Source organism: Dermochelys coriacea, chromosome 3 (genome assembly GCF_009764565.3).
Source record: "Dermochelys coriacea isolate rDerCor1 chromosome 3, rDerCor1.pri.v4, whole genome shotgun sequence".
NCBI classification, from domain to species: Eukaryota; Metazoa; Chordata; order Testudines; family Dermochelyidae; genus Dermochelys; species Dermochelys coriacea.
The window spans coordinates 56,963,430-56,979,704 of NC_050070.1; the positions used below are offsets into that span (position 1 = coordinate 56,963,430).

At 40.6% G+C, this 16,275-nt stretch overlaps 1 protein-coding gene across 18 annotated transcripts in view; it reads right to left on the reverse strand.

The window, feature by feature from the left end:
• Window positions 1–16,275, reverse strand: part of LOC119853332 (translation initiation factor IF-2-like) — a 50,811-nt gene that overhangs the window by 22,643 nt on the left and 11,893 nt on the right. For 14 of the 18 annotated variants that reach the window (XR_006279829.1, XR_005292025.2, XR_005292036.2 and 11 more), the window contains one exon: window positions 15,985–16,086. The exons of the other annotated variants lie outside the window; for them this stretch is intronic. The gene's annotated coding sequence lies outside the window, so the exon portion shown is untranslated. The remainder of the gene's footprint in view (window positions 1–15,984; window positions 16,087–16,275) is intronic. 18 annotated transcript variants of the gene reach the window in all.

The window sequence follows — 16,275 nt, forward strand, 5'->3', positions numbered from 1 at the left end:
AAAGGAGTACTTGTGGCACCTAACACCTTCCACTATTTCCTTTGTAATTCTGTAGCGTCATACCCATTTAAGGGAATCTTTTAAGGGCTACTACTTATATCATTAACTGCCCAACTCACTATAGTTAGGAAGGAGAATCAAGAAATCAGTAAATTTGTCAAAGTATAATTTCTCTTTTGTATGTTTGATGGCAATCTATGAGAATTATATGACATGGTTGTAAGTCTACATGACGGTTATGGCAAGATCTGAAAATCTTTAAAAAGTTGACACATTTTACATTTTAATGTTCAGCACCTACCATTTCTGTATTCTTATTCACTCCTATAAATCTTAATCACATCAGATATGCAATGAAACTTACAATTACATAATATCCACTAATCAAGATAGCTCATTCTATAAAATAGCTTATATGTCAGAATTTTTGATCTGTAATACACTCCAGCCTGCGTATTATGCTATTGGCACACTGGTAAGTTATCTTGTTCCAGAGGAACAAAAAAAAGTGTTATACTGTTCTTCATGTAGACAAATTAGATGTACCAGTTAATTAAAAAAGTAATTTGTTAATGATGCAATAAATGCCTAACAACAACAACAACTTCAGTGTATTCGGAAAGTTTGTATTTGTTACTGTAACTAACATCTCATTCAAAACCCTACAACTCTGAGTTTGGAATAAACAATTTTAACAGGAGATGAAATGGAGTAGCATTATTAAAAAAAATTAAGTGACCAGAGAATTGTGTTAGCAGTTTATAAAATACCGTTATAGCTATGCTGCCATTTTTTGTAATTAGTGTTTTCACCTCCTATAGTAAAACAGGAGAGGTAGACAATTTTGCTACAATGGCAGCATACACTGAAAAAAATCTAACCATCATGATACAGTATAATTGAAATTCTGGTAAGAAGTTACTAATTCCAGTCTCATGTTATATGGAGGGCAACGACAGCAGAAGACAGCAAGTGAGCCTGGCCCTTAAGTGGGCTATGCAAGGGAGGCTGGGGGAGAAATCTCTAAATTCCAGCCAAAATTCTTAGCCCTGGTCTACACTAGGAGTTGAAGTCAAATTTAGCAGCGTTAAATCGATTTAACCTTGCACCCGTCCACACGACAAAGCCCCCCCCCCCCTTTTTTTTGGACTTAAAGGGCTCTTAAAATCCATTTCCTTACTCCACCCCTGACAAGGGGATTAGCGCTGAAATTGGCCTTGCTGGGTCGAATTTGCGGTACTGTGGACACAATTAGATGGTATTGGCCTCTGGGAGCTATCCCAGAGTGCTCCACTGTGACCGCTCTGGACAGCGCTCAACTCAGATGCACTGGTCAGACAGACAGGAAAAGGCCCGCGAACTTTTGAATTTCTATTTCCTGTTTGGCCAGCGTGGCAAGCTGCAGGTGACCAGGCAGAGCTCATCAGCAGAGGTGACCATGATGGAGTCCCAGAATCACAAAAGAGCTCCAGCATGGACCAAATGGGAGGTACGGGATCTGATCGCTGTACGGGGAAAGGAATCCGTGCTATCAGAACTCCATTCCAGTTTTCAAAATGCCAAAACATTTGTCAAAATCTCCCAGAGCATGAAGGACAGAGGTCATAACAGGGACCCGAAGCAGTGCCACGTGAAACTTAAGGAGCTGAGGCAAGCCTACCAGAAAACCAGAGAAGTGAACGGCCGCACCAAGTCAGAGCCCAAAATATGCCACTTCTATGATGAGCTGCATGCCATTTTAAGACTCCTTCAATGGAGATGGAAGCAGGTTTTGGGAACGAGGAAGATGAAGTTGTAGATAGCTCACAGCAAACAAGTGAAGAAACCAGTTTTCCCGACAGCCAGGAACTGTTTCTCACCCTGGACCTGGAGCCAATACCCCCGAACCCACCCAAGGCTGCCTCCTGGACCCAACAGATGGAGAAGGGACCTCTGGTGACTGTATCTTTTAAAATAGTATACATGGTTTAAAAGCAAGCATGTTTAATGATTAATTTGCCCTGGCATTTGTAGGTCTCCTGGATGTACTCCCAAAGCCTTTGCAAAAGATTTTTGGGGGAGGCAGCCTTATTCCATCCATCATGGTAGGACACTTTACCACTCCAGGCCAGTAGCATGTACTCGGGAATCATTGTAGAACAAAGCATCGCAGTGTATGTTTGCTGGTGTTCAAACAACATCTGTTCTTTATCTCTCTATATTATCCTCAGAGTGATATCATTCATGGTCACCTGGTAGAAATAGGGTGCTTTTCTTAAGGGGACATTCAGAGGTGCCCGTTCCTGCTGGGCTGTTTGCCTGTGGCTGAAAAGAAATATTCCCTGCTGTTAGCCACGGTGAGGGGGGAGAGGTAAGGGGCTAGCCACGTGGTGGGGAGAGGCAAAATGCGACCTTGGAACGAAAGCACATGTGCTATGTATGTAATGTTAACAGCAAGATTTACCATGAAAGAGTGTACCCATTGTTCTGTAAAATGGGTCTTTTTAAAATATCACTATCCCTTTTTTTTCTCCACCAGCTCCATGTGTTTCAAGGATCACAGGATCTTCTCCTTCCCAGAGGAGAGTGAAGATTAGAAGGGGAAAAGAAAAACGCACTCGCAATGAAATGTTCTCTGAGCTCATGCTGTCCTCCCACACTGACAGAGCAGAGACTAATGCTTGGAGGCAGACAATGTCAGAGTGCAGGAAAGCACAAAATGACCGGGAGGAGAGGTGGCGGGCTGAAGCTGAAAGGTGGCGGCAGCGTAAAGAGAGGAGGCAGGATTCAATGCTGAGGCTGCTGGAGGATCAAACTAATATGCTCCAGTGTATGGTTGTGATGCAGGAAAAGCAGCAGGAGCACAGACCGCCACTACAGCCCCTGTGTAACCAACTGCCCTCCTCCCCAAGTTCCATAGTCTCCTCACCCAGACACCCAAGAACGCGGTGGGGGGGCCTCTGGCCACCCAGCCACTCCACCCCAGAGGACTGCCCAAGCAACAGAAGGCTGGCATTCAATAAGTTTTAAAGTGCTATGTGGCCTTGTCCTTCCCTCCTCCAACAGCCCTCCCGGGGCTTCTCTCCTCCACCACCCCTCCTGGGTTACCTTGGTAGTTATCCCCCTATTAGGATGATGAATTAATAAAGAATGCATGAATGTGAAGCAACAATGACTTTATTGCCTCTGCAAGCAGTGATTGAAGGGAGGAGGGGGAGGGTGTTAGCTTACAGGGAAATACAGTGAACCAAGGGGTAGGGGGTTTCATCAAGGAGAAAAACAGAATTTTCACATTGTAGCCTGGCCAGTCATGAAACTGGTTTTCAAAGCTTCTCTGATGCGCACCATGTCCTCCTGTGCTCTTCTAACTGCCCTGGTGTCTGGTTGTGCATAACAAGCAGCCAGGTGATTTGCCTCAACCTCCCACCCCCCAATAAACATCTCCCCCTTACTCTCACAGATATTGTGGAGCGCACAGCAAGCAGTAACAACAGGAATATTGGTTTCGCTGAAGTCTAACCGAGTCAGTAAAGTGCACCAGCACACTTTTAAACATCCAAATGCACATTCTACCACCATTCTGCACTTTCTCAGCCTGTAGTTCAACAGCTCCTGACTACTGTCCAGGCTGCCTGCGTATGGCTTCATGAGCCATGGCATTAAGGGGTAGGCTGGGTCCCAAGGATAACTATAGGCATTTCAACATCCCCAATGGTTATTTTCTGGTCTGGGAAGAAAGTCCCTTCCTGCAGCTTTTGAAACAGATCAGAGTTCCTGAAGATGCGAGCGTCATGTACCTTTCCCGGCCATCCCATGTTGATGTTGGTGAAACGTCCCCTGTGATCCACGAGCACCTGCAACACTATTGAAAAGTACCCCTTGCGGTTTATGTACTCGCTGGCTTGGTGCCAAGATAGGGATATGGGTTCCGTCTATGGCCTCACCACAGTTAGGGAATCCCATTGCAGCAAAGCCATCCACTATGACCTGCACATTTCCCAGGATCACTACCTTTGATATCAGCAGATCTTTGATTGCGTTGGCTACTTGCATCACAGCAGCCCCCACAGTAGATTTGCCGGCTCCAAATTGATTCCCGACTGACCGGTAGCTGTGTGGCATTGCTATTGCCACTTCTCAACTGTGAGGGCTGCTCTCATCTTGGTATTCTTGCGCTTCAGGGCAGGGGAAAGCAAGTCACAAAAGTCCATGCAAGTGCCCTTACACATGCAAAAGTTTCGCATCCCCTGGGAATCGTCCCAGACCTGCAACACTATGAGGTCCCACCAGTCTGTGCTTGTTTCCCGAGCCCAGAATCGGCGTTCCACCACATGAATCTGCCCCATTAGCACCATGATGCCCACATTGCCAGGGCCCGTGCTTTGAGAGAAGTCTGTGTCCATGTCCTCAGCACTCTCATCACTGCACCGATGTCACCTACTCGCCCGCTTTCACTTTGCCAGGTTCTGGTGCTGCATATACTGCTGGATAATGCCTGTGGTGTTTAATGTGCTCCTAATTGCCAAAGTGATCTGAGTGGGCTCCATGCTTGCCATGGTATGGCATCTGCACAGAAAAAAGGCGCAGAACGATTGTCTGCCATTGCCCTGACGGAGGGAGGGGCGACTGACGACATGGCTTACAGGGAATTAAAATCAACAAATTGGGTGGCTTTATAAGAAATTGAATGGCCCCCTCAAGGCCAGAACTCAAAACTGGGTTTAGCAGGCCATTGATTTCATGGAGGGAGGGAGGGAGGAGAAAATGAATACAAAACAAATCTGGTCTATTTCTTGTTTTGAGCCACTTCATCTATCTTTATACATCTTGCTGGCAGCAGACTGTGTGCGACCACTAGTCATTGTCATCTCCTGGGTGCTCGGCAGAAGACGGTGCAGTATGACTGCTGGCCATCATCTTCTGCTGGCTGCTGATTTAAAAAAAAAAAAAAAAAAAAAGACAGTGCACTGCCGGTAGGACTCAATTGCCATGAGACGAAACTTAAAAGGGAAATGACTTGGCTGAGTCACTCCCATGTTTGCCCAGGTGCCCCTGACCTCAATGAAATTGGTTAAAAGAGCACCTAGGACTATGTTGACGACAGCTACCAGTCATACTGCACTGTCCGCTGCCAAAAGGCAATAAACTGCTGCTGTGTAGCAATGCAGTACCGCATCTGCCAGCACCCAGGAGACATACGGTGCTGGTTAGCTGAGCGGGCTCCATGCTTGCCGTGGTATGGCGTCTGCACACTTAACAAGAAAAAAGGTGCAAAACGATTGTCTGCCCTTGCTTTCACAGAAGGAGGGAGGGAAGGGGGGGCCTAACAATATGTACCCAGAACCACCCGCGACAATGTTTTAGCCCCATCAGGCACTGGGATTTCTACCCAGAATTCCAATGGGCTGCAGAGACTGTGGGAACTGTGGGATAGCTATTCACAGTGCAACGCTCCAGAAGTCAACGGTTGCCTCGGTACTATGGACACACTCCGCCAACTAAATGCACTTAGAACATTTGTGTGGGGACACACAATTGACTGTATAAAAACTCTTTCTACAAAACTGATTTCTATAAATTCGACTTAATTTCGTAGTGTAGACATACCCCAGAACAGAGTAATTTTCTTTAAGAGTTTTACATAATAAAAGGTAACTTTTGCTTTTGTAATTTAAACTCCAAGAGACCAGAATAAAGGAGAATGCCCAGACACACAAACTCCTCTTTTGAGCCACTCCTTGAAATTGAATAGTTTCCTTGAAAATTCCTTCCCTACCACACACACTCATGCCCTACCAAATCGGAGCACTAGGCTGCTCAGTCAGTGGCTTCTTTACAGGCAATATCACTGAAGTGCATGTTTAGTAAGATGCTACCAAAAGTTTTCAAAAACAGGTGCAAGGAAGAGGTGGATCACAACATTATTTTTAAAGAGAAAATAAGATTCAGTGTAATATACCATGGATAATAGGAATTAGAAGCTATACAACAAGGCTGAATTTATGCAAGAGTGACAGTCATGCTTGCTATTTAATTTGAAACATTTTCAATTAAAAGGAAGTTACTTTAATACTTGAAGCTAAAGAAATGCCTACAGCCAGCATCTGGAAAGCCACTAATTGCAAGGTGTATGGTTTTCTCCCCATTCCCTTTGTCAGTTAAATTTAAACTATTTAAAGCAATAGGAAGTCAGAAATATGTGCCTATAGTTTTGATGTTATGTATTGGTAAAAGGAAGGCCCCTAGCCCTAAGATTTCACTCATCTTAATCTATTAAATATTGTTTAGGGAGGGGAAAAAAGCCTACTCCCATCCACATCTTTATGGGAAAACCATACCTTGAGAAAATTTCCATAACTGCACAATTCCTAGATAGAACATACTTCTGGTGGGATTTGTTATACTTCTGAAGGATATGTTGTATGTTTTGTTTTAATATGCAAAGTACATATTTTAGTTCTAGAAGATCTATTTCTCACATAATAGATTAAAAAATTATGGAGTTTAGCTGTCCATAACTATAACATGGCTGTCTTTCTTTCTGAAGTTAAAATGTATATCTAACTATTTTGTTTTAGTGAGGCTTGAGTTAGGACAAAGGTTCAGCACTGAAAGTTTGCCTTTCACATAATCAACTGTATTCTCTTCATAGGAAGAACATATGTAGGCGGGAACATAATGCTATTTCTGACAGTTGCCCAATCATTTTACAAATAATTTCCAGAAAGGATAGCCATGGTTAAGTGGTGCTGGATCATTTTTGTAACAGTATGCAAGACTCTGCATCAAATCCAGTAGTCCTTAGATTCAATATCCATAATTTTAGTCAGTTATTGGGTACTCAGCTTTTTTGAAAATCGGGACATTTCTTCAGGTGCCTAAATAATGCTTTCAGAGCCTAACTTTAAGCACCCAGCCTTGAAAATCATTGCCTATGTGTCTAGTTTGATAACACTTGCCTGCTGGTAGATGAAGCAATAGGTTTTTATGAGACTGAAAGGATGTCGGGTATGAGGGAGCTTCTACTGAGCTAAAAAAAGATTTTCTCTTAAACATATTTGAACATAAGATTTGAGATTGAGGAATTCAATCTCCACGTTACATACTTTTCCCAGAGGAAGGGCGCTTTTAATTTTGAGACAGTATGAAATTCTGGAAAAGGAGTTATAGAATGAGTATTGAAAGAATTTCATGGCAAAGCACCAGAATTATCAATATGTAAACCTTCACAGGCAGTACTTAATACTCATAATATCAAATACTTTGACTTAATAGCGTTTTTTCCCAGTTGCCCAGTCTTCAAATATAGTAGCGCTTCCAGATAAGCATGTTGTGTTATGCTCATTCAAATTAAAAAGTGTTGATTAAGCATGTCAAATCTTCATAACCTAATTGTAAAGTCACGTATGCATTCTATGACATGTCAGTAAGGACAGCCTGAAACATAGCAAGAGTGCAATACCACCTGCCTAAGAATCTGACAGTGCCATGCATTTGAACTCTACCTCCAAGCCAACACACTGGTGGGCTTCAATTAATATTGAGTTAAATTTGCTCTCACATTTCTTCTCCTCATGGCACTCAGACCAGCTGCAGGAATACAGTCACTATAAGAGTGACTGCTGCTTTCTTACTGAAGAGTAATGGCAGAGGTAAAGACAACCCTCCCTCTCTCATAAAAGCGATTGCAGAAATCTTCAGTCTCACTTTTTTTCAACTGGTCAAAGGGCACATACATAGTGTGATTTTGCTAAAAGCCTCCCTTGTCCTGCTCTAATTTGGCATCAGGACTTAAGCCTCTCACCATCAGCAGCAGCAGCAGGCGGAACACAGCAAGTGTTCTAACTCATTAAGGTGTTAGGGCCAGAGGTAGAGGTGGTACTCCCTCATTGGTTTGAAAAGCAAGGCATAACCCTTATTGGCCCTGCCCTTGGAATCCTGCCACCAGTCTCCTCATATCTTTCAGTATCATTCACGTGTCCGCCCCCCGAAATCTGTCTCCCAGCGCTTCTTCCAGAATCTCTAATTCCACAATTCTTTAGCCCACTACCACTCTCAGGCCCCTTAACTTTTCATCCACTGACACACCCATTCCATTCTCACCTCCACCTTCTACTACTTCACTATCCTACCTACTTCACTAATCCTCAGCATAGGCTCACTTCCCACATCTGCTGCCTCTGGCCCCATGTTGGCAAATGTTATTTTAGGAAATCGCATGACGCACAGAATTCCTCCACTACAAGTTTGTCCTCTCCTCCTTCAGTACTGCCATCTCTCTTCCAGGTCAAGTAGCACTACTTCTCTACTCCAACCGACTCCCATGCCCGAAATCCCAATTACCTGTTCACCACATTTCAGTCTTAGAAACAGATACACACTCTGCACATAGGGTCTTCCTGACTGATGAAAGCCAGACTTGAAATCACATCCCACAGCCTCCCCTATCATCCTTTCTTTCTCATCTGCTGTCACTAATGCGGATTTTGTCTACATTTCTCCTCTAATTCCTGTCTACCCCAGTAATCCCAACTTTCCCCTACCTCAAAGCCAGAGGTCATAACTACTTCTCTTATTACCCTTTCTCCTTACTCTCCTCAATCCTCCCCTGCTTTCCCCAGTACAAGCATGCTTTTGTCACCCCCTTCCATAAAAAGATCCCAACTTGGCCTCACCTACCTCTCCAACTACTAACCCATCTCTTTCTTTTCCCCTTCTTCACCTCTACATTCAACAAATGCCCATAGAAATGTAGGGCTGGATGGGACTTTGGGAGTTCATATAGTCCAGCACCCCATGCTGAAGCACCATCAAGTAAACCTAGACCATCCTTGACAGGTGTTTGTTTAACCTCTTAAAAACCTCCAGTGATGAGGATTCTACAATCTGCCTTGGAAACCAATTCCAGATCTTAACTATCCTGATGTTTAGAAAGTTTTTCCTAATATCTAACTTAAGTCTCTCCTGCTACAGATTAAGCCCATTACTTCTTGTCCTACCTTTCGTGGACAGAGAGAACAATTGATCACAGTCTTCTTTATAATATCTCAACATATTTGAAGACTTATCTGGTTCCCCTTCCCGTCTCCCCCCCCCGCCCCAAGACTAAACATGCTCTTTTTCCCCCCTTTTAAAAACCTTTTCTCATAGATCAGGTTTTCTAAACCTTTAATCATTTTTCTCTCTCCTCTGGACTCTCCAATTTGTCCACATCTTTCCTAAAGTGCTGCGCCCAAAACTGGACACAGAACTCAAGCTGAGGTCTTACCAGCACAAAGAGGACTAGGACAATTACCTTGTATCTTACATATGCCACCCCTGTTAATACATCCCAGAATATTATGTCCCAATAGCATTATGTTGACTCATATTCAATTTGTGATCCATTATTATCCCCAGATTCTTGTCAGCAATATTAATGCCTAACCTGTTCTTTCCCTGTTCTGGCTTGTGTTCCTTTCCCATTATTGTTAATATTAACTGTGTAAAGCATCTGATCACAATTAATCTTTGAATGAGGACTGAAGCAAAATAGGCATTAAACACCTCAGCCTTCTTGGTGTTGTCCATTATTAGCTCTCCTTCCCCACTAAGTAGAGGGCCTACACTTTCCTTCATTTTTCTCTTGTTCCTAATGTATTTTTAGAGACTCTTCTTATTGCCTTTTATGTCCCTTGTTAGGTGCAACTCATTTCGTGCCCTAGCCTTTCTGATTTTATCCCTACACACTTGCACTATTCTTTTGTACTCATCCTTAGCAATGTGGACATGTTTCCACTTTTTGTGGGATTCGTTCTTTATTTTCAGATCACTGAAAAATCTACAACCGTTTAACTGAATTTCTCTCCTCTAACTCTCTCCTGAATTCTCTCCAACCCAGATTCTCACTTCTCTACTTAACACTGCTCCCACCAAGGTCTCTAACAACTTCTTCTTGCAAGTCTCAAGGCTTCTACTCCATTGTCATCATCCTTAATCTCTTGGCTGCTTTAAATACCACTGATCAGAGACTTCTTGAAATCCTGTTGTATCCCTCTCCTGCACCGTACTTCCAGCTTCTGTGACCACCTACATCTGGTTCTCCTATATCTCTGGTTATTTCCTCAGCATTTCTTTCAATGGACTCTCCTTCCCCTCCTCCCTCAACTTCCACCATCTGTGGAGTCTCTCGGGGCTTAGTCCTTTGGGCCCACTTTCTCTCTTGCCTCCCCACCACCCTACCCCCCACTTCAATAGATCTTAACCGTCCACATGGATTACTCACAGATCTCTCCCTCCACTTCTGGAGAATCTGCTACATCCAATCCTGAATCACAGTTTGGATCTCTGATGTGGCTCATTGCCAATTCAACAATTAAATTAATTAAAACTGAACTCATCATTCCTCTACAAGTCTCCCCACTCGCCAATTCTATTGACAATACCATCATCCTCCAAGTCGCTGAGAATCATAACACATCAGCTACCTTTAACTCTGCCTTTTCCCTGGGCATCAAGGCTGCAACCCGTCTTGCTGCTTCTTCCTCCCTAACATATTCAAGATCTAGCCTTTTATCTGGACATATTGCTTACTGTAATCCAGGCCCTTTCTTTCCCTCTTGACTCCCACAATTTCCTCCTCTCTGCCATTTCTGACATCCACCTTGCCCCCTCCAATCTATTCAAAGTTGTGCTGCTAAGATTATCTCCTTGGTTGGTTGCTCTGTTCTTGTGGCCCCACCTACCTCTTTGAACCCATTACAAAAATTTCAAGATTCTTTTATTCACATTTAAGGCCCTTTACAACAGTACCTCTCTCTGCTTATCCACAAAGATTGCGACCTGTCTCTTCTGCTCTACTAATGAAGTCAGCCACAAATCACCTGTCAGTTTCTCTTCCAGCTTTCACAAGCATATGCTTCCATGCCATCCCATATCCATGGACCTAAAGCCTCTACCCTGCCTTCATTCAGCTCTATCCTCAAGGCCTACTTCTATCATAATACTTAATGGGAAACTTAACTCAATGGCTAGGTAAATGGCTAGCAGGGATTATTCATCCTATTTTGTTTATAATTAAAATAAGAACGAAAAGACGAACAACTCAAAGCCATCTAACATAATGCAGACAGCTAATGTGTTCTTATGGTTAACCTCTTTCTCTCTCCCTCTGTTCCTCCAATTATCTTTGTTGCAGTTTGTCTTAAAATTAGATTGGAATCTCTGTCCTGTAGAGCTTGTCTCTTACAGTGTGTTGTACAGTTCCTAGTACACTGTACAGCACTGATCTTGACTGGAGCCTCCAAGCACTACTGAAATACAAATAAAACAAACTAAATGAACAGCAAGCCTGCAAATCTACATTAAAGCTGTGTGCTAAAGCATGGATTAGTGACATTGTGTCAAATATAGATTGCACTTCCTTGACCTCAGAGATATGGCTTTGAAACAGTGCTGGTGCTAGACATAAGTAGACAAAGCAATTGTGTAGGGCCCCCTATTTACTTTTTTAATGCGTGTTGGGTGTATTCCTGCTTAGCGCCCCCAAACTGGTTTGAATAAGTATGTCAATATGAGTATCGCATCCAGGAATATTGACTCCTTTATAACACAGAACTACAGTAAGGGTCAAATGTCTTCTTGGTCATTTAATTTTTATATAAATATATAGGGAAATATACTAAAAACATACATATTTTCTTCTGAGAAAGGAAACTGACAAAAGGAATGTGTGTTAAAACAGAACTAGGGTTATCTAAACAAATGTAATACACGGATAAATGTTAAATTTTAAGATGAGATATTCAAAATATAAGTGCTCTTCCTAAATTTCAATTAAGAATGAGCTTCTGACCCAGTTTTATTTTTCCTTTCTTGCCCATGATGAAGTTATGACTTTGCTAACTATAATCCCAATTCTGAGAACTGTTTTGTGCAGCTGAAGCCCTGGAGCTTTATGCAAACACAGGGATCCACAAGCACAGGGCCTGTAATTGTCTTAAAGCCAGTTTGTTTGTTTTAGAGTCCATTTAATGTTGACTTTTTGTTTTGGGGGAAGGGGAAGAAATATCATTAGATTTTATTTTTTAAAAATATCTATACGAGACGTAACATGGTATATGAGCCACAAAAACCAGTCCAATGAAATGCTGCCATTTCCCCCTTATTTTGTTAAAAATGTTGTTCTTCTCCAAGAATGTCAAGTTTTGAATTCTTACTTTACTGTTACAGCCGATATATTTCTCCCTTTCGAAATCTTGCAGGCTTCACTTAGTTTCCTAAAAGGCTTCATTTGAAATTCTATATGAACTATCAAAGATAAGCTAAATACACAGATTCCTCTTATAAAGACCTGATATATGAGCCATACAGTATAAACACTTAGCTGTATGAAACCTACTTTTAGCTTAACACAGAAAAATGCTTGCTCAACTTTAAAAGTCAAAGTTTTCACCTTCACTATAATAGTTCAGTGTTCCAGGAATTCCTATTTCATCTCTCTAAGATTTTACTGGTTTACATTTCACATCATTCCTTTAAAAAAACCCGAACAAACAAACAAAAAAAAACCCAACTGTGAACTATTACTAGATATTTTATAGAGAAACATTTCAAGATACATTAAAAGTCAAACATTTCCACTCTTACTATTTTAATTCCATGTCTCTGAAACAGACAGAAACCTAGCACATTAAAGATTTTAAAAGACTGCTATGCTTAGGTGTCAAACATTTCTTGACGTCTGTGACAGCTGGCAGCTGCAAACATCCGACTGAAAGCCCCATCTGCTGCTTCACAGCTTCCAGTCGAGGATGTTTACAGTCGCTCACTGTCAACAGCAATATACACGCCTTAGCTGTTTACTTCACATTATTAACCAACAGGAGGATCCAAGCAAGTTGCTTAAGAAAACTGGTACAACCTCTCTCCAGGTTGCCATATTGGAACATGCAAATGTACAAAGTAGCCTGTTTTCACACGTTTTTATTAATAAGATAACTTATGACTTCGAGTGGAATAGTTTGAAACATAGGTATATTTAATACTCCAATGTATATAATTTAAATATGTCTGTTTTATATATGTATAGAATTACAGTAAAGATTTATGGAAGAAGTGACTTGCATGCTCTATTGCAACTTATTTGTGCCTCCAAGATACTAATAGAACAGTCATGGTGGTGTTTAGTGGATTGCATAGTAATGCAACAATAAGTTCACTTATCAGTAACATAAAACTTTTCAGTAAATATAGTGACAGATCTTTTATTAGCCACTGAAATAGAAGATCTAAATTTAAAGACTGTTTTAATATAATGATGGGATTGGCTTTCTTCCTTTCTGCAAGAGGAATGGAGGAAGCTATGTGATCTTAAAATTAACTATCCAACCTTTGCTCCAGAATGATGCAGAAGATAACTGGGCGTGGGGGAGGGAGTTAGCATGCTCTGTGAAAACTTATGTAAAGTTTAAATGGGTAATAAAACTTTACTAATTTACTGTTTTGGATAACCAGTTGCCATTAAATCACAGAGTTATCAGAATTACAGTATTTACTATAGAACAAAAAAACCCCAACAATATCTGACATAACGAGTCTCAGTGGTGCAGTTTTGCAGTTGGTTTCTTCATCCTAACTCCTGTTTTCTCATGAAGATAATGAAGGGGGAAATTGAAGATTAAGAACTCAACTATTTTTCCAAATTAAATCAAAACCATAGAGAATCAGTTGCGTGATTAAAGTGGCATAAGTAGGAAGTTATTTTCCTTGGAACTTGCCTTAAAATGAAGTTATATTGCAAACTAACTAGTTTATGGGAAGAATATAGCTGCTTGGAATGCAAAAATCTGTGGTATTTTTAAAAAAAAATGTGAAGAATCCTCATAAATCACTATTTCAAAACACAGGGGTTATATTTTCTATACTAAGGTTAAGAAAGTTAATCTTCCAGGCAGCAGGTGAAAACAAGCACAATTATGTTGAGGTCTTTCCCTTTATTCACTACCAACTTTGAGCTATTAAAACTTGCTAAGGCACCACATTTTCTCAATGGGTCAAGTCACTAAGGGAACAAAGCAAACTTTATTAACACTGTGGCAATTCTACATTCCAGGAATTCTTAGCACTTGGCAGCCGTACACTCCAGACCAGAAAGATTGATCCTCCCTCTACAGAGCAGAATGACCAAGACTAACTTTGTGAAATTCTCACTAAGATGCTCACTTTAGTGAGTTACAGATAGAATTACTTAATAAATCCCTTTGTAGAGTCTATAGAGCAAAACAAAGGTTAAGAAAATATTTCCTTGATTATGGACTCTTAAAACGCTTGTAAAATGTAATCCAAGCAGAAAACGAGTGAACACACACTGTACAACACAATGCACACTGCGTGCAGAACTAGATATAATTCAGTGATAGCAGAGGGCAAAGATTTCAGTTTAATTATACCTTGTCACAAACTGAAGATTAATAAATTTACAGATGAAAGACTAATCTAATATCTACAATTCATTAATAGGAAAAAATGTGGGGGTGAGGGGAGGGGAAGAGAAAGACTAACAAGATCTTAGTTGTTTGAAGTCATTAGATGAAGGACACTGTGTCACAACAATACACTATCATTTTCCTCATGTATGGTTCCCTTTCAACTATTGCAAGACAAACAGATTAGATCTATATTAAAAAGTCAAAGCAAGGTCACATCTAAAATGTGAGCCAGTTTTACCAGTAAGGTAATGCCCATTTATGCAAGACAATTTAAGATTAGGTGTTTCCACTATACGATGATTTTCCAATTTATATTGTGCACAATTTGTATACTGTAAAGTAATTCATTTAGCAGGATAATGTAACATTTAAAACATTAAATAAAATGTGTTAAAAAGACAAATATCAGGTAATTAAAGCTTTTTATGCATTAGTGGTGTAGATGCAGAGATTCTGAATGGTCATGACTAAGAAATTAAAGAGTGTTCCAACAGGCTAATACACTTTTGGGATCATCTTCATAAACTTGTGCCTTTATGTTCACATCTTAGCATGATAACTTTCCATGTTATCAGTGGTAGTGCTACTAAGGAAGTTTTGGTCATAAGCCCATTGAGTTTTTCACAAAACAACAAATAAAAATTATATGAATTATCTGGTGAAAGAAGTATAGAAGGGCAAGAGAATTGTTATTAAAAAAGGCAACACAAAACTGTCACTCAAATTAAGCTCATGCTACAATTGAAAGTTAGCTAGGCAACTTAAATGGCTTCACTTTTCCACCACCTGAAACATGGATAGAATGACACAGGCAAATGCATCCATAAAAGGTAAATTATAGTCATTCAGTTAAATTAATCTAATGTCAAAATGCTAACAAAATAAATAATACAAACCAAAACATGGAGAATTTACAAGACCCACAATAAAAAAAAGTCACTCCTTCGCATGTTGCGACCCATTCCCCAACTGTACGTTGTCTACTTATTACAACTTATGTGGACAGAGACTTTGTTCTCATATTTAACATTAATCCAAAGTTCTTCATCCTTCCATTTCTGTCACAGAGTACATGCAGGGATAAGTGAGAAATTATGACTTAATTTGGTATTCACTTTTTCTATGAGACAGTGCACTATTTGTTGATCGCTTTTATTCCCAACTCTGAGATGTTTGTGCCTGTTCTGAAATGCCTTTCACTCAATATTTTAGAGTTGTGGGTTGATGTGCAGATTCCAATGCATTGAGCAAACATGAGTGCAGTTGCAGACAGTCAGGTGAAATTCAGCACAGTATTTTCCATCTCACTTTGGTAAAGTGACAGTTCAGACATCTTAATAGGAAAGATTTCTGTTTCCCAAAATACAGCTTGAACAACACTTAGTGCTTTGTGTCAGATGCCTCCCCATATTGTCTGATGCAAGTTTCATTTTTTAATGTGGTTTATTTAGGAGGGTAAATAATATATTGAGTTATATACAAGTCTTAAAACAATCTCCATGTGGAAATATTTGGGGGGGGAACCCCAGGAACTTACTTGTTGGGTCCAATTCTTCCTATTTCAACTTCCATTATAATTTATTTAAGCTGCACACTCAACCAGGGAACACCACACTGCATGGCCATTAAGAGAAGATTCCTGGAAATTCAAGACATGAACTGTATTATACATTTATAAAAATTAGTTGAATGGATTATTGTAATTATAGAAGCTCAGTAAGGATTTCATATCATCTGGCTCCCATCATTAAAATTTTCTAGAAGTGAATTAAAACAAGTTTGAAGTCAAATAGTTGGATTGGAGAGCAAGTGTCACTTTACTGTTCTA